Here is a 12,193-nt window from a genome sequence, read left to right as displayed (position 1 = left end):
GTTGCTAATTAGATACCAATTTAGAAACTATTTAAAAATAATAAAAACTAATTTAGAAACCAAAAATTGTTTAGTTTCTAAAATGGTCTCTAATTTAGTTACTATTGCAACTAATTATTTTGGTCTTTAAAAATGGGTTTCTATTTCATGATTTTCTTGTAGTAATAGGAGATGATGAATAATGATAAATAAAAATTGAAAATAAAGAGAACAATGTGATGGCATAAAAAAAGTTAAGATTTCTTACATTATATAGTTTTGAAATATTTATCATTCATTTGTCTCCATACATAAATATTTTCCATAATCAAGAGTTTCAAATGACAAGTTGTAGGTTCTTAATTTCTTTGAAATTGATACTCATTGCAACTTTATCCTGTCTTTTGACTTTAATTTCTTCAATCAAATATTTGATGGCGACCATTTAATTGGGTTTTCTAATGTCATAATTTTAACCATATTATAAAACAATACAAGCATATTCTTTTTTCTTTTGTTTTCCCAAACACATTTTAACCTTGGTGCACATCTTCATCAATCGTTCAAACTCCAATTCCATGCATGGAATTGGTTTATGTTGTTGATGTCGTTTTATGCTTCTTTTTTTACAGTTTTGTGCTCTTTTCTAAAGTTGTCCTTTTTTTCTCAATTAAGAATAAAATTAATAAAAATGAGATATTGGAGATATGTCTCAATCCTTATACAAAAGTATGTCATCCTGATAACCTACAACTCTATATTCATCAAAACAATCCAACATTGGACCCATAAACAACTTTCTACTACTAAGTTTCCAAATCACACAAAACAAACACTATAAAAAAACACAACCACCCCAAGACATTGTCAAAATATTGTGTGTTGCTACAATAAAAATATAGTCAATTAATCCTTCCTCGTCATACTCTTATGGTATCATGTATAACCCCAAAAGTTATTCTACTATCTAGATTCTTACCATTGCTTCGGCTGCAACATAGAATTTGACCCCTATACATTTTGAGAGTAAAGTGTCCCAATTGGATAACCACACCAGATTTCTGCACACAACTTCATCAAACCACACATTCACCGAGATTTGAGTCATGTTACAGCAGTTGTTAGTATTGTATGACATATGTATTGTAACTGCAAAACAAAACAAAACAAAAGGATTCTCAACCTCTTAGCAGAACAAGGTTATACCATAAGAGACATATATGCCTATCCGAATAAAAAAACATGCCCATATCATATTAATGATTTACATATTTCAGACATGTAATAGGATTTAAGCACCAATCAGAGTATGAAAATGAAACACTACCCATTTTACCTGTGATCCATGACCAAGAATTAACTTTAGCCAAATCGAAAATTTCCATTGGATCCAAAATTGCATTTCTAAACACTATGTTATTTCTTTGTTTCTAGATTTCACATGTTATTGCTATCCACATACAATCTCAAGCGTTGTTTCCAGCCTTATTTAAGGACTGGATAACAAAGTGTCTAAAGTTTTGATTTGGTACATAGTGTGTCATTGTGAGCTCACCAATCTATATGTAGCATGCATTCCACACTGTTAATGTAATTTTACATGTTAAAATAAATGACTCACTGATTCTTATGTTTCACCACACATCACACAAAAATTACAACCTACTATTAGACCCCTTCTACTCAAATTGTCTTTTGTGGCCACTTTATTTTTAATAACTCTCTATGATAGAAACTGTGCAAAAGGTAAAGCATTGATTTTCCAAAAAGATCCATATACATCCATTTCCTCCACAAAATCATCTATGCACAAGATACTATAAGCTGACTTTATCATGCAATGTTGAAATCTCCCAATCTTTAATCCCTAGACTCCTGTTTTCCTTAGATTTTACATACCTTCTACCAAGAAACCCAAACAATTTCCCCCTCTCTGTTCCAACCCCAAAGGAATTGCCTTTGAATTTTAATGATTTTATATAAAACACTTGTTGGCACTTTGAATATAGATAGATAATAGAGGCAAGGACATAATCACCAATTTTAGTAAAAAAAATCTTCCAACGAATGATAAACAGTTCCCTTTCTAAGTTGTCAGTCTGTTTTTAATCTTGGCCACAACCCATCCCAAAAAAAAATCTTTCTATGATTCCCTCCCACCACCATAACAAGATAAGTGAAAGGACTGCGTATTATGTCGCTATTTAGGATTTCAGCAAAATAGTGAATTTTATTGTCACTTACATAGGAGCCTTTAGTTCTAATTTTTAGGTAATTTACTTTTAATCCAAAAGCAATATCAAAATATCTAAGGATTGATATCAAAACCAAAATATTTTGAGTTGTAGCCAACCCAAAAAACGGATATCATTGACGTATTGTAACATGTTAACATGTACCCCTCTTCTCCCAACCTTGACACTATGAAACAAATCATGTTTAACTGTTTCTCTAACCTTCCCCACTAAGCCTTTCACTGCAATGATGTATAAGAATAGTGTTGGGGGTCCCCTTATCTTAGCCCTTTTTGAGATTTAAATCCGATTGTTGGCTACCATTCACAAACACCGATAAAGAATATGATTTTAGACATTGTTTTATCCATCCCACCCCTTTTGCACAAAAACCTAATATTTCAAAATCTTCATCTTTTATAAAAGTGTCAACCTGGTGTTTAGTAAGTAACAAGGTTATGAATAGTTTTTTTTGGAATTTAAACTAGTGTAGGATTCTACACGGTTAGAACTTTTGAATAAAAGATATTTAGTCTATCTCTCTTATTCTATAAATGAGTTGGAACATTCCTGAAATGACAAGGTGATGGGGTTGGTTGGTTCGATTAAGGAGAACTTTCATCGACTTATCAGTCACTATGCTCCCATTGATCTTTCTCTATCTACTTCAATTCTTTTTCCATCAGTTATGTCATGTTGATTGTCAAAAGAATGAGTCCAAGCAAGTTCCATGTCGATGAATAGTCGTCTGACTCTGCTCTCTGATGTCAATGGATACAAGTATTTCGTCTATTATGTCGATGGATAGTATGACCCCAGCTCCCCGATGTCGATGGATAGTATTCGTGCTCCTTCCCCTACTTTATTAGGTAGTTTTATGTCTGATGCATCCATAGGCCCAAAATGATTTTTTTTTTTCCGCCACAAGAGTTTTACGAGAAATTTTATTATATTTATTTAATTTCATTCTTTTGGAAAAAACAAAATCTCTATATTAGTTTAAATTATTTGAGTTTTTCTTTTCAGCTTCCCAAAGTTCGTCTTAAAACTTATTTTTACCTTTTTTATTTAGCATGATATTTTCATCTTTAAATTTGCTTATAGAGAATCACGAAGTTGTGTTGATGCACGTACACTACTAATAATATTTGTTTATTTCAAACAACTTATTGATGCGTCCAATCTGATAATTCATAATCATAATTAGTATTAAATATTAGCTAGTCTTTCCACATGAGAAACATAAATGTCACTCAAGATTAGCAAGTCAAAATAACCCATTTTTCGTATAGTTCTACAAATCAGAGAAAATTAGCTACATATACAGCTGATATGTTGTTATCATGTACCCCTCACTCCTCATTATGAACTATATTGGTTTGTGTAATCAACTCTTGTGTTATCATCATTGGTCTTTGTTTTCGAATGAAGGAGTTTTAACTTTGCTGATTAAAAAAAGAGTTTTAAAAATTATATTCATTATCTTACTGATGATGAGATTTTTCTTTTACAATTTCTATTACTTTCAAATTTATTTTTTTTATGAACTCTGATGGTATAATTCTAAGTACTTACTTTTAAGAGGTCATATATATCAAAAAACGATATGTTTTTTTCTACGTTGAACAATTAATTTATTTTTCACCTATAGTTTTTTTACAATTTAATTTAATTTAATTTAAAATTGATTTAAATTTTAGATCTTGATATTGAAGTTATCTCTTTTTTCTGAAAATGAATTTTAAGGTTGTTGTAATCTTAATTAGTTTTTAATTCAAAACCGATTTTAAATTTTAACACATTTGATTCAAATCAAGATTTTAATAATTTACTTTTATAAGGTCATTTTTAACTAAAAAATTTATCTCTTTTATTTATCGCTATTTAGTTTAATATAATGGTCAACATAATAAAAATTATTATTTTATTTACTAAATTTTAGTGTTATTGAAACTAAATCTATTATTGACTTAGTCAAAATAGTGACTTATCGAATTATTATTTAAATTAGAAGTTACTAGTTGAACAACATAAATTAATATTTTTTTATTATTATTATTATTTTATTTTTTTAATATTTTATAGTTATATGTTTTTATTTTAAGGATGCAATATAAAACTTATTTTTGTCATATATGTAGAGATCATCTGCATTGTCTCTCCATGCTACCAATCTTCAAGATTTTGGGTTCTAGTCCTATCTCAAGCAAGAAATTTCGTACACTAAGATAAAGTTCACTCTTACGCTATTTGATCTTGCAGAAATGACTACGTTACAGGTTTTAGTTTTAGTTGAATCGATTGGACTGAGCTAACTTAATAAAAAGAAATGTAATATACTTTGTCCCAAAATATAATACCAACCCCACAGCCATAACAATAATTAGGCTAACATCGTGGTGGATGACCCAAATAAATGGTAAAAACTTGCACATTATCCAACATAAAGTAAAATATTTTTCGTTTGTGTTTTTTTTTTTTTAATTTAATGAGAACAACTTTTTGAAAGAATAAAAAGGGTCCATTATATGAATATTGGGGAGAACTACACATATCTCTTATACCTTTCCAGTCTTATTAACAATAAACAATTTGTGCGTAAATATAATTTTAAACTGCAAGACAAGACACATAAGTATGAAATTTACTATTCATTAGGCAGAAAAGTTCTTAGGCAGCATTGTTTTGAGTTATTAATCACAGTCTCTTAAGACGTAGTCTATACTATTAGGAAATAGACTGCAGTTCCAAATCGTCGTTTATAAGTCATACTTGGAAGTTCTTTTGACCAACCGTAGTGTATAGAATATCCAAGGAAGGGAATAAATGGTGATTTTGTCCAAAATCATCATTTATTTTCTTTCCTAAGATTACTTAAATCTTACATGATCGAGGTATAGACGGTGTTTAAGGCCTAAAATCACCGTCTATTAAGGAAGTTTTTTTTAAGTTCATTATGTTTTACGTGTTTCTCCTACTTAATTAGCTTGTTCAATTAAAAATCCAACCAGATACATAAATTCAGACACATTCATTCAAATAAACAAATTATATATATATTAATAAATGTATTACAAACACTAATACATATACTTACTACAAACACTAATACATATTCCTATTTAATTCCTATGTTATTCATTTATCTATCCTAGAGTTATAGTTGTTAGAATTTCTAATTCTATAATCCAAAAATAGCCAAGATCTTTCATGCCAATTATCAAGAATATGAATTAAAATACCTGGATTCATGGTGATGATCGCCGATTGTTGCGGAATCTCTATGACAATCAAGAACAGGAGGTTTATGGTCTTCCTCAACCAAATAACCTAATTCCTTTGTGGGACCTTAGTCTCTCTTCTTGATGCGAAGAAGAACGTGTGTTTTTATTTGGTGTGTTGGGGACCATAACCAATAGCCTATATTTACATTGCTAATTAGGGTTCCCATAATCCCCTTAATTAGGCAATATTGGTATCTACTCATTGAATCCACATTATTAAGGTAAATAGGAAATATAATTGTATATTATAACCCATTAATAGGAAATCAATCCGTTATTTCCTTACAATCTCCCACTTGGGTTATATATTTACCCTGAACACAATTATATCACAATTCTTTAGGCGCGCATCCGTATCCTATTTATTTTAATTTTCCTTATGAACAATCTTGTCCATCTAATACAAAGATAAGGGAATTACCGCGATATTTATCACAATCAATCTGTGACAAAACCACGACAATCACCACATATCAATATACCAAACGACATAGATCTAATGTGGATGAATAGCATGGAAATTTCAAGTGTTATCTCAAAGTAACGACAATTTCCAACTGATCCTACTTTATTCTTTAGTGAGATCACTACAAAATCTTTATACACAATTAAAATTGTTTAATAAAGAACATAGTGAATTCAATCATAGACATATAAACCATCAACTTTATTCTGCAGAAACATAATAAGCAATAGAATATCCAAAACAAAACATAGAACAAGAACACTCCCACTAAACCAAGGTATCATCATGAATAAGACCCATATGAGTAGTGTGCTCATGAAAGACCTTAGGCATCAATCCCTTGGTTAATGGATTAGCTAGCATAGAATTTGTTCCTATATGTTCTATAGAAATTTGTCTATTTTGAACTCTTTCTTTCACAACTAGAAACTTAATGTCAATAAACTTTGACTTCGTTGAGCTTCTATTGTTGTTGGAATAAAGGACTGCAGAGTTGTTGTCACAATAAATCTTTAGCGGTCTTTCGATTCCGTCTACAACTCGTAATCCCGTAACAAAATTCCGAAGTCACAGACCGTGGTTGGATGCCTCATAACAAGCTACAAACTCCGCTGCCATAGTTGAAGAAGCTATAAGACTCTATTTTACAAACTTCCACGATATGGCTCCTCCAGCTAATATGTAGACATAACCTGATGTGGAACGCTTGCTATCTTGATATCCCGCAAAATCAGAGTCAGAGTACCCAATGATCTCCAAATTCTCTTACCTTCGATAAGTGAGCACGTAGTCTTTTGTTTTCTTCAAATAACGCAACACGTGTTTGGCTGTTATCCAATGTTATAATCCCGAATTACTTAAGTATTTTTCCAATACTCCCACAATGAATGCTATATCGGGACGAGTACAAACTTGTGCATACATTAGACTCCCTATAACAGATGCATAAGGAATCTTCTGCATTTCTTTTCTTTCAAGATCATTTTTGGGGCATTGTTTGAGACTAAATTTGTCTCCTTTGGCTACAAGTGTATCTCCTAGCTTACTATCTTTCATGAATATACTTAGAATTTTATCGATATAGGTCTTTTGTGACAATCCAAGAATACCTCAAGGGCGATCTCTAAGTATTTGAATCCCTAATACAAAATATGCATTACCAAGATCTTTCATTTTGAAATTCTTCGTCAAAAATTTCTTGGTTTCATGCAATAATCCTTCATCACTATTAGCAAGTAGAATATCATCGACATATAACACCATAAAGATATATTTACTCCCACTGAACTTGTGGTACACACAATCATCAACAACATTTGCCTCGAAACCGTATGAGGTAATGACTTGATGAAACTTTTGACACCACTGACGGGAAGCTTGCTTGAGTTCGTAGATGGATTTCTTGAGCTTGCACACCATAGATTTTGGATCACCCGATACAAAATTTTCTAGTTGAAACATATAAATCGTCTCATCAATGTCACCATTGAGAAACGCGGTCTTGACATCCATCAGATGTAACTCCAAGTCAAAATGCGCTACCAATGCCATAATTGTTCTAAAAGAATCTTTCGAAGAGACGGGAGAGAAAGTTTCTTTATAGTCAATATCTTTCTTTTGAGTAAAGCCTTTAGCGACTAGACGTGCCTTATATCTCTCAATATTGCCATTTGAATCCCTCTTGGTTTTAAATATCCATTTGCAACCAATGGGTTTCGAGCCTTTAGGCAATTCAACGAGATCCCAAATGTCGTTGTCATTCATAGACTTCATCTTTTCATTCATGGCATCAATCCATTTAGAAGCGTTTGAACTATGCATGGCTTGACAAAAGTTGATAGGATCTTCCTTTGTTAAACCAATTGCATCCTCATGTTCTTGCAGAAATACGATGTAATCATCCGAAATCGCACTTCTTCTTTCTCTAATAGGTCTTCTTAATGGCAATTCTTGAGGTTATTGAGTTTGATCATTAGGTGGTGCGTGAGGAAGAACTTCATTGTCGTTTCGTTGTACAACAATGTCAAGGATAGGAGCTTGAACATCGTTGTTGAGTTTTAGAGTTGTATCATGAATAACAACAAGTACAATGACCTTGTCATTTTCAACAACAAACTCTTCCTCAAAACCGACATTCCTTAAATTTTCTTCCCTTCCAAAATCAATATCCTCAAGAAATCTCGCATTTCCCGTTTCAAAAATAGATCTTGATGTGGGATCAAAAAACTTGTAGCCTCGAGAGCGTTCAGTGTACCCAACAAAATAACAGCTAACCGTTCTTGAGTCTAGTTTTGCTCCGTGCGGCTTATAAGGTCGCGCTTCAGCTGGACAACCCCAATATGCAAGTCCCTAATGCTAGGTTTCTTGCCTGTGCACAACTCATAAGGGGTTTTGGCAACTGCCTTACTTGGTACTCTGTTAAGGATATAAACTGTGGTCTTTAATGCCTCTCCCTAAAGTGATTCTGGTAAAGAAGAATGAGCAATCATACTTCTAACCATGTCTTTAAGAGTTCTGTTTCTTCGTTCTACAACACCATTCATACTGGGTTTCCCCCGCAAGGTGTATTGCGGAACGATTCCACACTCATTGAGGAAAAAAGCGAATGGTCCCAGACGTTGTTCTCCTGATCCATCATATCGATCGTAGTACTCACTACCACGATCAAATTGGACAACCTTAATTTTCTTTCCAAGTTGAAGCTCAACTTCAGCTTTAAAAGATTTAAAAACGTCAAGGGATTGAGACTTCTCATGTATCAAATATAGGTAACCGTATCTAGAATAATCGTCTATAAACGTAATAAAATACCGTTGTCCATTTTGAGAAGCCGTAGGGAACGGGCCACATGTATCAATATGTATTAATTCTAAGACGTTTGAAGCTCTTTCTGCACCTAATTTTCTTTTGTTTGTTCGTTTCCCTTTGATACACTCAACACAAACTTGAAAGTCTGTTAGATCTAAGGGTTCAAGGATTCCATCTGACACAAGTCTCTAAATTCTCTGTTTAGAGATATGACCTAAACGTTTGTGCCATAAGGTAGCAGAATCCTCATTTAATTTTCTCTTTGTACCACGTGAACTTGTTTGCAATATTTCATTATAAGAACTAACAATATCAAGCATATATAGATTATCATTCAAATAACCAGATCCAATAAGATTTGAATTTTGGTAGAGACTAACTTTATTATTTCCAAATGAACAAGAAAAACTAGATTTGTCCAAACTAGAAATTGAAATTAAATTTTGTCGAAAAGACGGTGCAACAAAAGTCTCAAATAAATCCAAATAAACTCTGGTCTTTAATAATAATCTAAAAGTTCCTATAGCCTCCACTGCAACTTTATTGTCATCACCCACAAAAATGAATCTTTCAGCATCACTTGGCGGTCGGCTCCACAGGCAACCCTGCATAGAGATACTTATGTGAGTAGTAGCACCAGAATCTACCCACCAAGTATCCTTAGGTACAAAAGCTAAATTAACTTCATAACAAACTAAAGTTAGAAGCAAACCTTTCTTTACACGCCAATCAGTGTATTTGGGACAATGCCTCTTCATGTGTCCCGGCTTCTTACAGAAATGGCAAATGAATTCACCATTCTGCATCTTTGGTTTCTTCTTTTGAGAAGTTCACTCCGTAGTATCCTTAGCTCTCATTTTCATCTTATTCTTCGTGGTCGAAGCCAAATGAGCACTATCAGCCTTATCTCGTTGTTGTCTCTCTTCCTCTTGCACGCAATGAGAAATAAGCTCATTTAAGGACCATTTATCCTTTTGAGTGTTATAACTCACCTTAAATTGACCAAAGTGTGCAGGCAGAGAGATCAAAACCAAGTCCACAAGCAAGTCCTCAGACAGCTCTAACTTAAGTGACTTGAGCTTTGATGCGAGAGTAGACATCTCCATGATGTACTCTCTTATGTTTCCTTTGTCCTGATACTTCATGGAGACGAGCTTACCCAAAAGGTTACTCGCTTCCGATTTTTCATTCTTGGCAAAGTACTGTTCAATTCCTTCAAGGAACTTTTTGGCATCCCCACTCTCAGAAATAGAGCCCTAAAACGCTTTCGGAATGGAACGTTTCATGATCATCATACATATTCGGTTAGAGCGATCCCACTTCTCAATTTTAACCTCATTTGGGTTATCCGAAGTAGGACTGGGTCGTTCCACATTAAGTGCCAGATCCAAATCCATACAACCGAGAACAATTTCCACGGTTTCTTTCCAAAATTTAAAGTTTGTCCCGCTAAGCATAGGGATATTATTGGCTTGAGCGGAAAAATTCGGAGCAGTAGCAACAGAAACTGAATTTAGAACAAACGAAAATTCAATAAAGCTCACATAAGTTTAGAAAATCATAAAATTAAATAAAGGTAATCCCATCCCAATACATCAGGCACTCCACTAACATTTCATCTTTGGACAAAATATTAATTTGTAAATGACATCTTGGTGTTGTAATCAAATGATGACAACAATAACATGTTAAATAATAAATCTTCCTTTGGGCCGATTTAAAATTCACATGTAAACCAAATAGTCATCACTCATTCTATCACAACAACCGTTCATGTAATTTCATTAAAATTCACCTTCCTTTGGGCCGATAAATAATTATAAAATTATATGTACGAAAACATCTATAATTCAAAACAAAATAATATCCACAAAAAAGAGGTCACTTTGGCGACATATTGATTCAATTAAATTGTTTTAATTACAGACTTACCAATATTTAATTATAAATAATAAAACCGTAAAATTAAAAAGTAAACCATATGAGAATTAAACTAATGGGATCCTTGTGCTTAATAAACCATATGACAATCACGGCAAAGTTCCACCAGTATTGATTTATGAATTGATTTTGTCAATATATACACAACCATCAAAATACAATGGTTGGATCCATCCACCGAAGAAAAAAAAATAATAAACCAATGAAAGATTATGAAGAATTACATATTACATATAAAACAAAAAATGGAATCATAGTCACCCAATGAGAAGACCCTTAATATTGAATGTTGACTGTAAAGAGGCATATCCATAACTCAGACTAAATAAAAAAATAATAATTAGGGTTTAAGATGATAAATTAAATATGTCTCTAATTCATCAAAACCATTCTTAATAAATAAACATGATCGGCTCTGATACCACTTGTTAGAATTTCTAATTCTATAATCCAAAAATAGCCAAGATCTTTCATGCCAATTATCAAGAATATGAATTAAAATATCTAGATCCATGGTAATGATCGTTGATTGTTGCGGAATCTCTACGGCAATCAAGAACATGAGGTTTGTGATCTTCCTCAACCAAATAACCTAATTCCTTTATGGGACCTTAGTCTCTCTTCTTGATGGGGAAAAGAACGTGGGTTTTTATTTGGTGTGTTGGGGACCATAACCAATAGCCTATATTTATATTGTTAATTAGGGTTCCCAAAATCCCCTTAATTAGGCAATATTGATATATACTCATTTAATCCACATTATTAAGGTAAATAGGAAATATAATTGTATATTATAACCCATTAATAGGAAATCAATCCATTATTTCCTTACAATAGTAATTAACGAAATATGTGGTCCAAATATTTCTCACATAATCTAAGGCTTCCAAAAGCAGTGGTTGCTCATCCATAAAGAAATGCATTACAAAATTAGTTCAAATTAGTGTTAAGATAAATATACTTTTATTATAACAAATAATTTAAATGTTATTACCTGCTCCGAATCTTTTTTAATGCCTACTCTTACAATGGTAATCATCTATTGCATAATATAGTAGCCACACTCATAGCCTCCGATTGTTTATTACACTACAATTCAATATAAATTAAAAGTTAATATTGATATTTTGATAAACAATGAAAAGAGGAAGACAAAAATTACAAACCTTTAGGTTCAACCATCTCATCTTTTCATAATTTGCACTAGGTCAACCTGAGTATGCTATATTCTTGCCATGCTCTGATTAATAGAAAAAAAAAACTTGTTAGTAGAAGTTTAAGTATTATACGCATGTAAGTTTATAATGTAATTACACATCAACTATTTGATTCAGATCTGTGGATGGATTCTTGTACAGTAAACAAAACCACACAATAGTGTTATCAAATACGGATAGCACCAGTAACTGCCAGCGACCCCTGCATTATCCATGAAAACAGTTAGTAAATATTTAAAACATGAAATACTAATAATTAACGAC

General features: G+C 32.4%; 1 pseudogene; it reads right to left on the bottom strand.

Moving 5' to 3' along the window:
• Positions 1-9,347: 9,347 nt before the first annotated feature.
• LOC150025627 (uncharacterized) lies at positions 9,348-10,264 on the bottom strand (annotated as a pseudogene).
• Between the last annotated feature and the right edge of the window lie 1,929 nt (positions 10,265-12,193).

The sequence above is a fragment of the Phaseolus vulgaris genome, chromosome 8 (genome assembly GCF_051622355.1).
Source record: "Phaseolus vulgaris cultivar YP4 chromosome 8, ASM5162235v1, whole genome shotgun sequence".
Taxonomy (NCBI): Eukaryota; Viridiplantae; Streptophyta; class Magnoliopsida; order Fabales; family Fabaceae; genus Phaseolus; species Phaseolus vulgaris.
This window is presented reverse-complemented; position numbering and strand designations above follow the sequence as displayed.